Genomic DNA, 11065 nt, shown 5'->3' with positions numbered 1-11065 from the left:
CCTTACTGTCGAAAGGGCAAGCCCTTCACTGCCTCCCACCCAAATAAAAAAGCCAACTGGCCTTGTACTAAAGAGCTGGTCTTACCCCTTCTCCCTGTTTCCCTGCCTGTCATCCAAAATTGCGGAGGAATATCAGCTCAGTGTTATTCTAAATTTGTTGAGTCAAACTTAGCCAGGGTTCCAACGCCCTACTTAAAATGCAACCAGGTAGTTACCTATTCAGCACTAATTAGCATTATAAAGTCAGAGCCTATTCTGTTGTTAGTGGTTTACTAGGATAATAAGGACAGTCTTAGCCAGATACAGTTTACCATTAGAAAAGTTAGGGAATCCCACGAAAACAGTTTTTTTCTTTAGCCCTAAGAACTCAGACAGAACTATTGCACATAGATAATTTTTCTGCCTCAGGCCAGCCTTTTCTTTTTTAATTTTTTTTGTTAACTAATGGAAGGATATGTGGTCTCCCTTTCCCCCACCTGCTTGAACCTGCTTGCTCAAGGGCGGAGCTTCCTGCTCATTCGTCCTGCCACGCCTACTGCTGGACTCTGCCTTTGCTGCTTAGAAGAGGCACACATGTGTTTGTCCTGCTACTGGACCCTGAGTTACTTGGCGGGAAATCGGGTTCCCTCCCCCTTCCTTTATAACTGAGTGTCTGGAAATAGTAAAATTGAGCTTTGATCAGAATCTTGTCTTAGCTTCATTCCCTTCTCTCGCCGCCTAGCCCCTCTTCTCTTCCAGGTTTCCAAAATGCCTTTCCAGGCTAGAACCCAGGCTGTGATCTGCTGGCCAGACACAACACAACACCCCAATACTAGATGGAGAGAAAGAAGGTTAGAGGGGAAAGGAGACTTTAATATTGTTAGACTACTTCCTGGTGATTAGGGGTGTTGAGTTCCTTGGGGCAAGTCCAATCTTTTTTGTGAGGATATCTCTAACTTGCAAGTAGCCAGCAAATAGCAAGCAGCAGCTGCTGCCGCTGCACCCTCTTGGGACTCTGACATTTATATATCTTCTGAAGAATTCTCAGAATTTCAAATGTAACCTATTTGCAGCTGGCAAACTCATGCCTCTGTCAGAGCATGAGACAAATTATAGCTACTGTAGACAATCTGAAGCAGTCCCATATCCCACACCTGAGATTAAAACAAAACATACATATATAACATTTCTGTGTTTTTAAAGAAATCAAAATTCTCACTACAGGGATTATCTATAGGAGATATGACATGACCCTTGGGAATGGAGAAAACGGGTGGGAGGACCCAGGAGGACAGTTTTCAAAGTGCTGATGGGGAGTTGCATTAGAAGAGCCCTAAGTTGGGTGGAGTGACCTATTTCTGGGACCCCAGTCTGACTCAGGTGTGAGCTAGGTGCAACCACTGGAGAATGTCCTAAAGGCTGTGGTGGACCAGGAGTCATGGAAGCTAGAAGCAATGCTGATTCCTCTCCTGTGGAGGTCCTTCCTGCAGAGAGTGTTGAGTACTGTGGTACTAGATCACACAGGCTGGCATGGTCTAGTTTCTGTCATTTACTGTAAAATAAGCTTCTCTGATGAGTATTGATAGATACACTAATCTATGGATATAAAAATAAGAATTACAGAAATGTTTAATACTATGGCCATTGTGATGGTTTGTATTTGCTTGGCCCAGGCAGTGGCACTATTTGGAGATGTGGCCTTGTTGGAGTAGGTGTGTCACTGTGGGCATCTTTAATACCCTAGTACTAACTGCCAGGAAGGGAACATTCTGCTAATATCCTTCAAATGAAGATGGAGAACTTTCAGCTCTGCCTGCACTGTGCCTGCCTGGGTGCTGCCATGATCCTGCATTGAAGATAATGGACTAAACCTTTGAATCTGCAAGCCAGCCCCAATTAAATGTTGTCCTTTATAATACTTGCATTGGTCATGGTGTCTGTGCACACCCTAAACCCTAAAACCCTAAGATATCCATTTAATAGGATAATAGTACTAGGTTCTCCCCTAGGGACTATATCCGAGCTAGCTACAGATTTTTGGCCCAGTTAACATAACTGTATTAGGAATGAGTTCCATCTTGTAGAATAGATATTAAATTTTAAAGGGGGAGAAGGTGGTTCGTTACTCCTACATCATTCATGCCATTATTATATTAGTGTGCATGTCTTGCCAGGCCAGCTGTTTTTGAAACTCACAGGGTTCAAAGCTAGGGTAAGATTGTAAGATGCCTTACCCCATGTCTCCTTACTAGTTCCTGCCTTCTCTGGAATCTCCAGTTTAAATACACACATCTAAAGGTAAAAAGTTAGCATCTACATATGAGAAAAAATGTGATATTTATCTTCCTGGATTTGGCTTTCCTCACTCAGCACAATTACTTTTAGCTCAACTTATTTACCTGAGAACATTATAACTTAATTTTCTTACAAGTAGATGAACACTATCCCATTGTGTACAGAGGTTTAGGCTGTTTTCATTCCCTGGCTATTGTGAGCACAGCAGCAATTAGTACAGATGAACAGGGATCTCTGTAACAGAGTCCTTTGGTAACATGTCCAGAAAGGATACAGCTCAATCATGTGACAAATCTATTTATAGCTTTTTGTCGGGTTGCCATGCTGGTTTCCATAATGGCTATACCAGTTTGCATTCCCACTGCAGTGAATAAATGTTTTCCTTTCTCTATAGACCCATGTTAGCACATGTCTTTTTTATAGCCATTCTGACTGGGACAACATGGAACCTCAAATTAGTTTTAATTTACATTTCCCTTATGGATAGGAATTTTGAATCCTTAAAACATTCCCCAGCCATATAGCATCACATAATCTGCAAATAATGATATTTGGACATCTTCCCTTCTTAAATATTTTACCTTTATTTCCTTCTCTTGTATTACTGCTAAGATTTCAAGTACTTGTTGAACAGAAGTGGAGAAAATGAATATTCTCATCTTGTTCCTGATTCAAATTGTTCTCCATTTAGTAGAATATTAACCAAAAGTAGGTCAGAGACAACCCAAATTAGTAAAACTAGAGGTTAACAGGGAGACGTGACAAGCAGCACCGAGGAGACTCAGACTCAAAGGAGCATACATCAAAAGTGAATGTTTTACTAAACTGAAACATCTCAAAGAAATGGATACAATTTTAGATATACATGATCTACCAGTTAAACCAAGTTGAAGTAAATAATTTAAGTAGACCCATACCAACCAAAGAGATACCAGCAGGAAAGAATATACTTGGATATAGCAGCAGGCAAAGACATACTTTTATTATACATGGTATGCTTGGTATGCTTGCTTTGTGCCATACTGCACAAAGCTCACCTCTATCAGTGTGCACACTTCCATCAGGACACAGTCTCCTTATTCTTAGCAGCACTCAGCACATGATTGGCTCAGCAAAGGAATATTTATAGCAATTTACCTTCAAAATTTTAGGGGGCGATTAAATGTCTTATAGATAAGGTGCTTCGTATTCAAGTGTGAGAACCAAGGTTTGGATCCTTAACACCCATGCAAATACAGGGTGCACGGGACAGCTTGCTTGTAATTCAACAGCCCAAAAGGCAGAGGCAAGGAAACTCGGATTAATCTGCCTAGCTAGCTAGACAAGACATGTGGACAAGCTCTGGATTCATTTGAGAGACTGCCACAAGAAATATGGTGAAAAGATACATACATACACACATGCACACCTTGCCCACATACACATAATTTTTAAAGGTTATTTTTAAAACCAATGGGTTTCATCATGGCATTTTTATGGATAGAGGACATTATATACTTTGTTTCTTTCATCCCCTCCCTGCTTCCCCAACGCCCCTCCAGGGGTCTCCCATCCTTGTTCCTCTTTCTCATCCCATAAATTCTGCTATTCTCTCTATTGCCCATCCCTCTTTGGATCTCTTCCTGTTCTCTTGGGATCCCTGTTTTAGTTTTGAGGCACACATAAACATGATCACATATGCATTTACATGAACATATATACAATTTCAAGTTTAGGTTCTGCACATGATAGAAACCATGCAGCTCTTGTCTTCCTGTATCTGTCTCATAGTGTACATGATTTCTGGCTGTCTCACTTTATGAGGAGCTCAGACTTCCACTTTTTTTTTAACAGCTGCATAAAATCCCCGAATTTTCTTTATCTGCTTGTTTGCTGGTGACACTCAGGCTACTTCCGTTTCTTCACTGTACAATTATCTTTATTCTGAGAAAGCTCTGGTTTCAACAAGAAGGACCTTAATAGTTATGAAAAAGAAAAAAAAAAACTGCCAGAGATCCTTTCCATGTTTAATGCTGGATTACCTGAATCTTAAGCTAGTGTTCACTAGACATGTGTTAACTAAAAACTATTTTAGGGTTGGAGAGATGGCTCAGTGGTGAAGATCAATATCTGCTCTTCCAGATCTACCTAGGTTCAGTTCCCAGCACCCACAAGGCAGCACACAACTGTCTGTAACTCCAGTTCCAGGGTACCTGATACCTTCATCTATGCAGGCAAAACACCAGTGCACATAAAATAAAAATAAATAATTAGAAAAAAAAAGAACTGGTTTGTTTTGTTGTTGTTGTTGTGGTAGTGGTGGTGGTGGTGTCTGTTTTCTGAGTGAAGTAGAGCTGACTCAGCAGACTGGATAATTTTGGGTCTTCAGAATCTCAGAACATGTAAGGGAGGGTAATGGTGACAGCGGTAGATAGAGCACTGGGAGGATATGCTGAGATCTGTCCATCAGGGCTCAGCAAGGTGTTGCAGAGATGGGAATTCACAGTTAACATTACAGAAGCACACAGAGGACACAGTCTGGGGGGTGGGGGCAGGGAGGGGAGGAGCCTGGCTGTAGCATCTTCAGCCTCACAGCAGTGGGTGCAGCCAAGCAGAGCTCTCCTTTGCCGCCTCTGGGGATTTTAGATGTAGCTGGAGGTTTATGCAGGCTCCTTTCGATCAGTGTTGGTTCTTCCTTGAATGTGTATGTGCTTTGCTATTGTTATTTTCTTTTGTTTTTTACTTTGTCTTTAGAATGCTTTGCTTCAAAAATCAAAACTTACATTACTACATGAAAGTATATTTTAAAAAAACAAATTCATGGCATACTCTGCCTAAATTTCAGAAATGGGCTTCAAACTTCAAATCCTCATAAGCTACTTATTATCCATCACAATGTCTACCACTTTAAAATATACTTATAAAAGATGCTGAATACTCCTAAGTACTTCATGTAAACATAAGCCATAATAGTACCAATTAACTACCATTAATACAAGCAATATTTTTCCAATGAATAAACTAAGGGAACTGACATATGCATTGCTTCTCAGCGTGCAAAAGTGTCCCAGAGCCCTGCACACAGAAGTCGTAAGCTTTCAACCAAGTTTAGATAAAGATGCCCGAATGTTGAGGTAAAAGGGGAATTTTGTGAGCCTTTCCAGGAGTGCAGAGGGTGGTCTGTGGTCTAATTACCCCTTAGTTCTCTGCAGTAGCGAAAATGTGTTCAAGACTGAATGACAGAGGAACCACAAGTGTGGTTGATGCTTTCCCTGACTACAGGAAATGCAGTTTTACAACTTCTATTTTGTGGTTGTCATTTTTGTGTCATGTGACACAGTACTTAGCAAGAACAACCCAAGAAATGGAAGATTAGTTTGAATTCCGAGTATGAGAGCGTTTGGGGCCTATTGAGTTAGCACTGCCATTTGGTTGGGAACCCAGTTCTTATGAGTCAACCAGGTTTCCTGAAGAAGTCATGTACCTCGTGGAGTTTACTTCAGAATCACCTGAGGACAAGTCAGTGGAGTGTGAGGTCATGAGACCGTCCATGAAAATCAAAGATGCTAAAGATGAATTTATTCTCTTTGCTTTCTATATATGTATGTACACACGTATATGTGTATATGTGTGTATGTACATATTACACATTTTCTTTGTTGTTAGTTGTGTTGTTGGAGATCAAATCCAGAACCTCATGCATGCAGGGTGTGTCCTCTACCACAGATTTGTATTCTCGGCCTTTAATTTTCTATATGTTTGAAGTTCTTTTTAAAAGCAATAGGATTCCCCTGCACTCCGCAGGCAGGCAGGTGGGTAGCAGCGTGGAGGTCTGGGTGGAGCCCTTCCTGGGTTCCCGGGATGCCCACAGGCCCCGCGAGGCCCGAGCAGAGTGCCAGCGGTGGGGAGGAGCATGAGCACAGGTGCTCGGAGGTGACAGAGAAACCTTAAACCTCAAGAGGAACAAGTATAGCATAGGAATGTGATGCCTCCAAACAGGCCGCAGATGGGCCGTGATGTGAACCTGTCAGGAAGGATCGTCGAGTGGCCCCTGTCTGACAACAGCACCATCAGTGGCTCCTGCTGGCTGCATGCTTTTGAGTGATTTTCATGTTCATGGTGGCCAGCAAGTTCATCACGTTAACCTTTAAAGACCCGGATGGGTATAGTGCAATCAGGAGTTTATGTTCCTGACGACCATGCCAGAAGCAGAGAATCTAAGAGGAGAGAAACATTTTCCTGAAGTCATGAAGCCAACTGCTTCGAACAGTTGCTTTCGAACAGCCTCCTAATCAGCCCCGGGTTTATCTGGAGCGGCTGGAGCTCATCAGAAACACCTGCAAGGAGGACGCTTTGCAGAACCTCTCACGCACCAAGGTCTCTAAGTTTGTCCTGGATCTTGTGTTTGTCTGTGACAAGCCTAAGATTCTTTTCTGTCAGACTCCCAAAGTGGGCAATACCCAGTGGAAGAAAGTGCTGATTGTTCTCAATGGAGTGTTTTCTTTCATTGAAGAGATTCCTGAAAACGTGGTCCATGACCATGAGAAAAATGGCCTTCCTCACCTCTCTTCCTTCAGCAAAACAGGAATTCAGAAGCGATTGAAAACATACTTCAAGGTTTTTTGTTGTGAGAGATCCCTTTGAAAGACTGATTTCTGCCTTTAAGGTTAAGTTTGTTCACAATCTTGGATTTGAACCTTGGTAAAGACATGAGATAGCTCTAGGCATTATTAGCAAGTACTGGAAGAACTGGACAGAGACCTGGGGGGATCCATTTTGAAGATTTTGTGCGCTTCTTGGGTGATCCAAACAGCAGGTGGTTAGATATTTAGTTTGGGGACCATATCATTCACTGCGTGACCTATGTAGAACTCTGTGCACCCTGTGAGATAAAGTACAATGTGGTCAGACACGGTGAGACCTTGAAGGCAGATACCCCAAGCTGGCATAGACCATCTGATGTCATACCCCACCATCCGTCTGGGCATCACCGTGTACAACAGAACCAAGGTAGAACAGAACTTCCTGGGCATCAGCAAATGAGACATCTGGCATCTCTATGCACATTTTGAAGGAGACTTTAAGCTCTTTGGGTATAAGAAATCAGATTTCTTGCTAAATTAATGTGTCAGACCCAGATGTGAGCACAGGAACGGTAGTTCCTCTACTGTGTCCCATGGTTCTGTACACAGATGATGTTGGGCTCTGATTACATGCTTAGCTCAGGTGACTCCCCTCCCCAGCCTGTGTCACCCCCATGAAAAGTTAGGAAAGACTGGATATTTGCAGACAGGTGGACAGACCCAGAGAACGTGTTAGGAGCTTGCTTCCTTTAACTGTCATGTTGTCATTGGTGCTGTGTCAGTTAGCAGTGGTCAGGTAGTATCACCCGTGACCTATGGATTGTACAGACCCAGCACTTTCAAGAAAGATGGAGATGCTGAGAGGCTGCAAAGGTTACTGGGGCCCATACAGTATTGACTCTAAGCCAGAATGATACCTCTTTCTTTCACCTTGACACAGCAGTAGCCATAGAAGCAGATCATATTCTCCTTGAGCTTGAGGCTCAAGGACATTTGGACATTGTGTCATTTGGTGGTGGTAATCACAGAACAGTTTGAGAAGTCTGACCTTCCAGGACCCAGGCTAGCCCATTCTCTGGGACCTCTCACCCTACAAGCACTGGCTTCATTCTGCAGAAGAGCTTCCCTTCTGGAAAGTGAGGGTGTTATCAGAACATCTTCGAGGACTTAGAACTTGGCACAGGGAAGGAGAAGAAACCATCTGGTCCTGGGAACTCAGGCTGCTGTGGAATCAGGTATCTTTGTCTTTGACCACTGCTTTTGTCTTCCACTGCCCCATCAGAGTGAGCAGCAGGGGCATGTCCACCTGTCTCCTGAATGAACCTCCCTGTCCTGAGAGGGAGGAGAAGACAAAGCTTCTCCAGGGCTAGAGACATGTACTTGCTGACATGTCAGGACAACACACGGGCTCGCCAGGCCTGCTTTGCAGAGTCCAGTGCTGTTTACAGACTGCCAAGTCCATTCCTGTTGCCAGATGGGATCCTAAGACCCTGAGTCTAATAGTGCCACCATCCTTGACTGAAAGGCCACAAGTTGGATAATCAGATTCATCAGCAATAAAATCCTGAGTGAGGCCACCTCTGGTGACGACATACAGATAACAAGTCATCAATCGTGGCACTGAGGCCAGCCCCAGCAAGAAGAAAGCCACAGCCGCAGTCTCGGCTGCCAACCTGCAGCAAAGGGCTATTAAAGATGACAGAGCAGTTTCTAGGAGTGAGTCCCTGGCCCAGGGTTGAGAGGAATTAAGCTAGCTTTATCTTGAGGCTACAGCCCTACTCTCAAAAAGCCTTTCCTGAACTTGTCAACATAAAAGTAAAATAAAATTTAAAATGTGTGAAAAAAAAAAAGCAATAGGATTCCTTCAAAGCAGTTCAGCACAGGGCACTAGAAATGAGCACAGGATTGAAGCACTGGGCTGTGCAGCTTCCCTTTCCACTGCTGTTGTTTATAACAAACACAAGATACCCTTGCCTGAGAGAGGGAAAACCAGCATCAGCTTTCTCCAGGGTGCTGGAGGATGACTCACTGACCAGCCCAGTCCTGCATCCACCTTCCCCCCACCCCCACCCCTTCTGCAAGCAGGCACAAGATTTGTCTCTCTTGAATGGGGTATTTCTCTGTGCTGTCCTGGACTTCAGTGAATCATTCCTGAAGTCAGATTGCACATCTAACTATAATGAGTATTGGTTATCAAAACTGGAACCCAGGGCTGGGTTGAAGTGATGAGAGACTACTCCCCTCCCCCAAAAGGTAAAAACTTTACTTCAGAAAATCCACATCTCTGGCTGGGAGCCTCTGCAGGATGCGCTCTTAGCTGTGAACCTTAAAGAGGAAGATGTTTCCTAAAGATGCAGTCTAATCTGTGTGACAGTCATTCTAGGGATGGAAGTGGGTCCAGTTGTGAGCAGATACTTCAGTGTTTACAGACACTGGTGAGAAGGTGCCAGAAGTTCAAGAGGCCAGTGCAAGCTGTCTCCTGTCAAAATCTTTTGATATTTAAGACATTTACTTGGATTTCCATGTAGAAGATAGGGGACCTTGAAATCAGCCCATCCATGTCAGATATGACTGTGAGAAAGTTGTTCCATCTACCTGAGCCTCAGTTTCCTTGGCTTGCTAAGTGGGAGGAAGAGTAGAGGAGTAAGCACTCCAGGCCCTGACCAGCTTGAATCATGACCAGAGTATGAAGAGCAGTAAAGGGGTTGACCAGGGTGTCCTAGCTACCTACAAGGGCATATTCTCAAAGACCTAAAACCTTCTCACTAAGCCCTGCCTCCTCAAGCTTCCACAGCCTCTTTAGGGCTTTGCTGGAGACAATGTTTGTAACACAAAGAACATTCCAGATCCAGATCCCAGGCTAAGAACTGCTGCTTGATTTTAAACTATGTAGAAATGATGTCATGCCATAAGCATTCTTCAGCACTTCATTTCATATTAATATGTTGTGGTTAGTGTACTAAGTTTGCTAACCTGGTAACGTATAGTATCCCATTAGAGAATATGGTGATTCATTCACCCACCTCTCAGAAGTGAGTGTTTATAATATTTCTGACTTTCTTGCTTTTTAAACAGTTCTGCTACGAACATCATGTCTGTGCATTGGTGCAGTGTGTGGGACTCCAGGCTCTCAGTTTATGAGTGTGTATGAGTCAAAGTTGAAGAAACTCTTTGCATTCTTAATATAAAATATTCAGAAATGCTGTTTTGTTTCTGACAGTCAAGTTTATCATATACTTGTAGGCAGACTTATGGTGGCATAATTTTCTTTATTTTCAGAATGAAACCAGCAGGTCTCCTGTAGTAAGTGACTCTTCTCCACTCACCTCAGGGTGCTGGTTTCTATCAAAGCCCCACTGGGTTAGTATTGGCTTTTCTCTATTGGATAAGATGTGCTAACACAGTGGATCTCAGTCTTCTTAATGCTGTGACCCTTTAATACATATAGTTTCTTGTGATGATGTGACGTATTGAAGTTAAACGTACCACAGGTCTCCAATAAGGGTACTGATTGTGCAACATATAAACTGTCAGTAAAGATATTAAAAGCCTCATGTACAGACTGAAAGACCTTCAGTACTGCTGTTAATTCAGCTAACTGAGCCTAAAGGCCAGGAGTCTCTATGATAACCTGTTGATTATTAATAAGATATCCAGCTCGCCCTTTAGAGGAGTCATCGGTAAAAATCAATAGAGCATTATATAAAGGCTGTACGGAAGTCATTTTAGGGAATATCACATCATGTACATTTAAAATTTTTATCAATCTATCTTGGGGGTAGTGGCTTTCTATAGTTCCGTTAAACCCTATTTGTGCAAGCAACCAATCTGTACTATGCTGTTTCACCCAAGTGTCCTTACGCTGTAAGGCTGAACAATTATATCTGGCTCTTTGCCAAAATAAGTTAATGCCTGCTTTCTTCCAGTGATAGTCATCTGGGTCACTGCTTCATGATATGGCAAGATATGACATTTAGGAGAAATCCTCGAATGTATCCACATTATAGGGAATTTCTGCCATAGCAGTCCTGTAGGCACATGAGTCGTATTAAAAATTAACAGGTGCAACAGCAAGGAGTAATCTATATAAGTGACAAATTGCTTTTCAATAGCTTTTTCCACTAGCTGTAAGGCCAGCAATCCTTCTGAGGTTAGGGATCTAGGGGAAGTGGGATCAGAACTCCCTTTAAGAATATCAAATAAAGGTTTCAACTCCCCTGTAGTAAGCA

The 11065-nt window shown here is 42.8% G+C and overlaps 1 pseudogene; it reads left to right on the top strand.

The window, feature by feature from the left end:
- Nucleotides 1-6119: 6119 nt before the first annotated feature.
- LOC110285091 (carbohydrate sulfotransferase 10 pseudogene) lies at nt 6120-7377 on the top strand (annotated as a pseudogene).
- The last annotated feature ends 3688 nt before the right edge of the window (nt 7378-11065 follow it).

This window comes from Mus caroli, unplaced genomic scaffold (assembly GCF_978045245.1).
Source record: "Mus caroli unplaced genomic scaffold, Mus_caroli_1 scaffold_19, whole genome shotgun sequence".
Classification (NCBI taxonomy): domain Eukaryota; kingdom Metazoa; phylum Chordata; class Mammalia; order Rodentia; family Muridae; genus Mus; species Mus caroli.
Note: the sequence above shows the minus strand (reverse complement) of the source record. Positions and strands in the feature narration are given on the sequence as shown.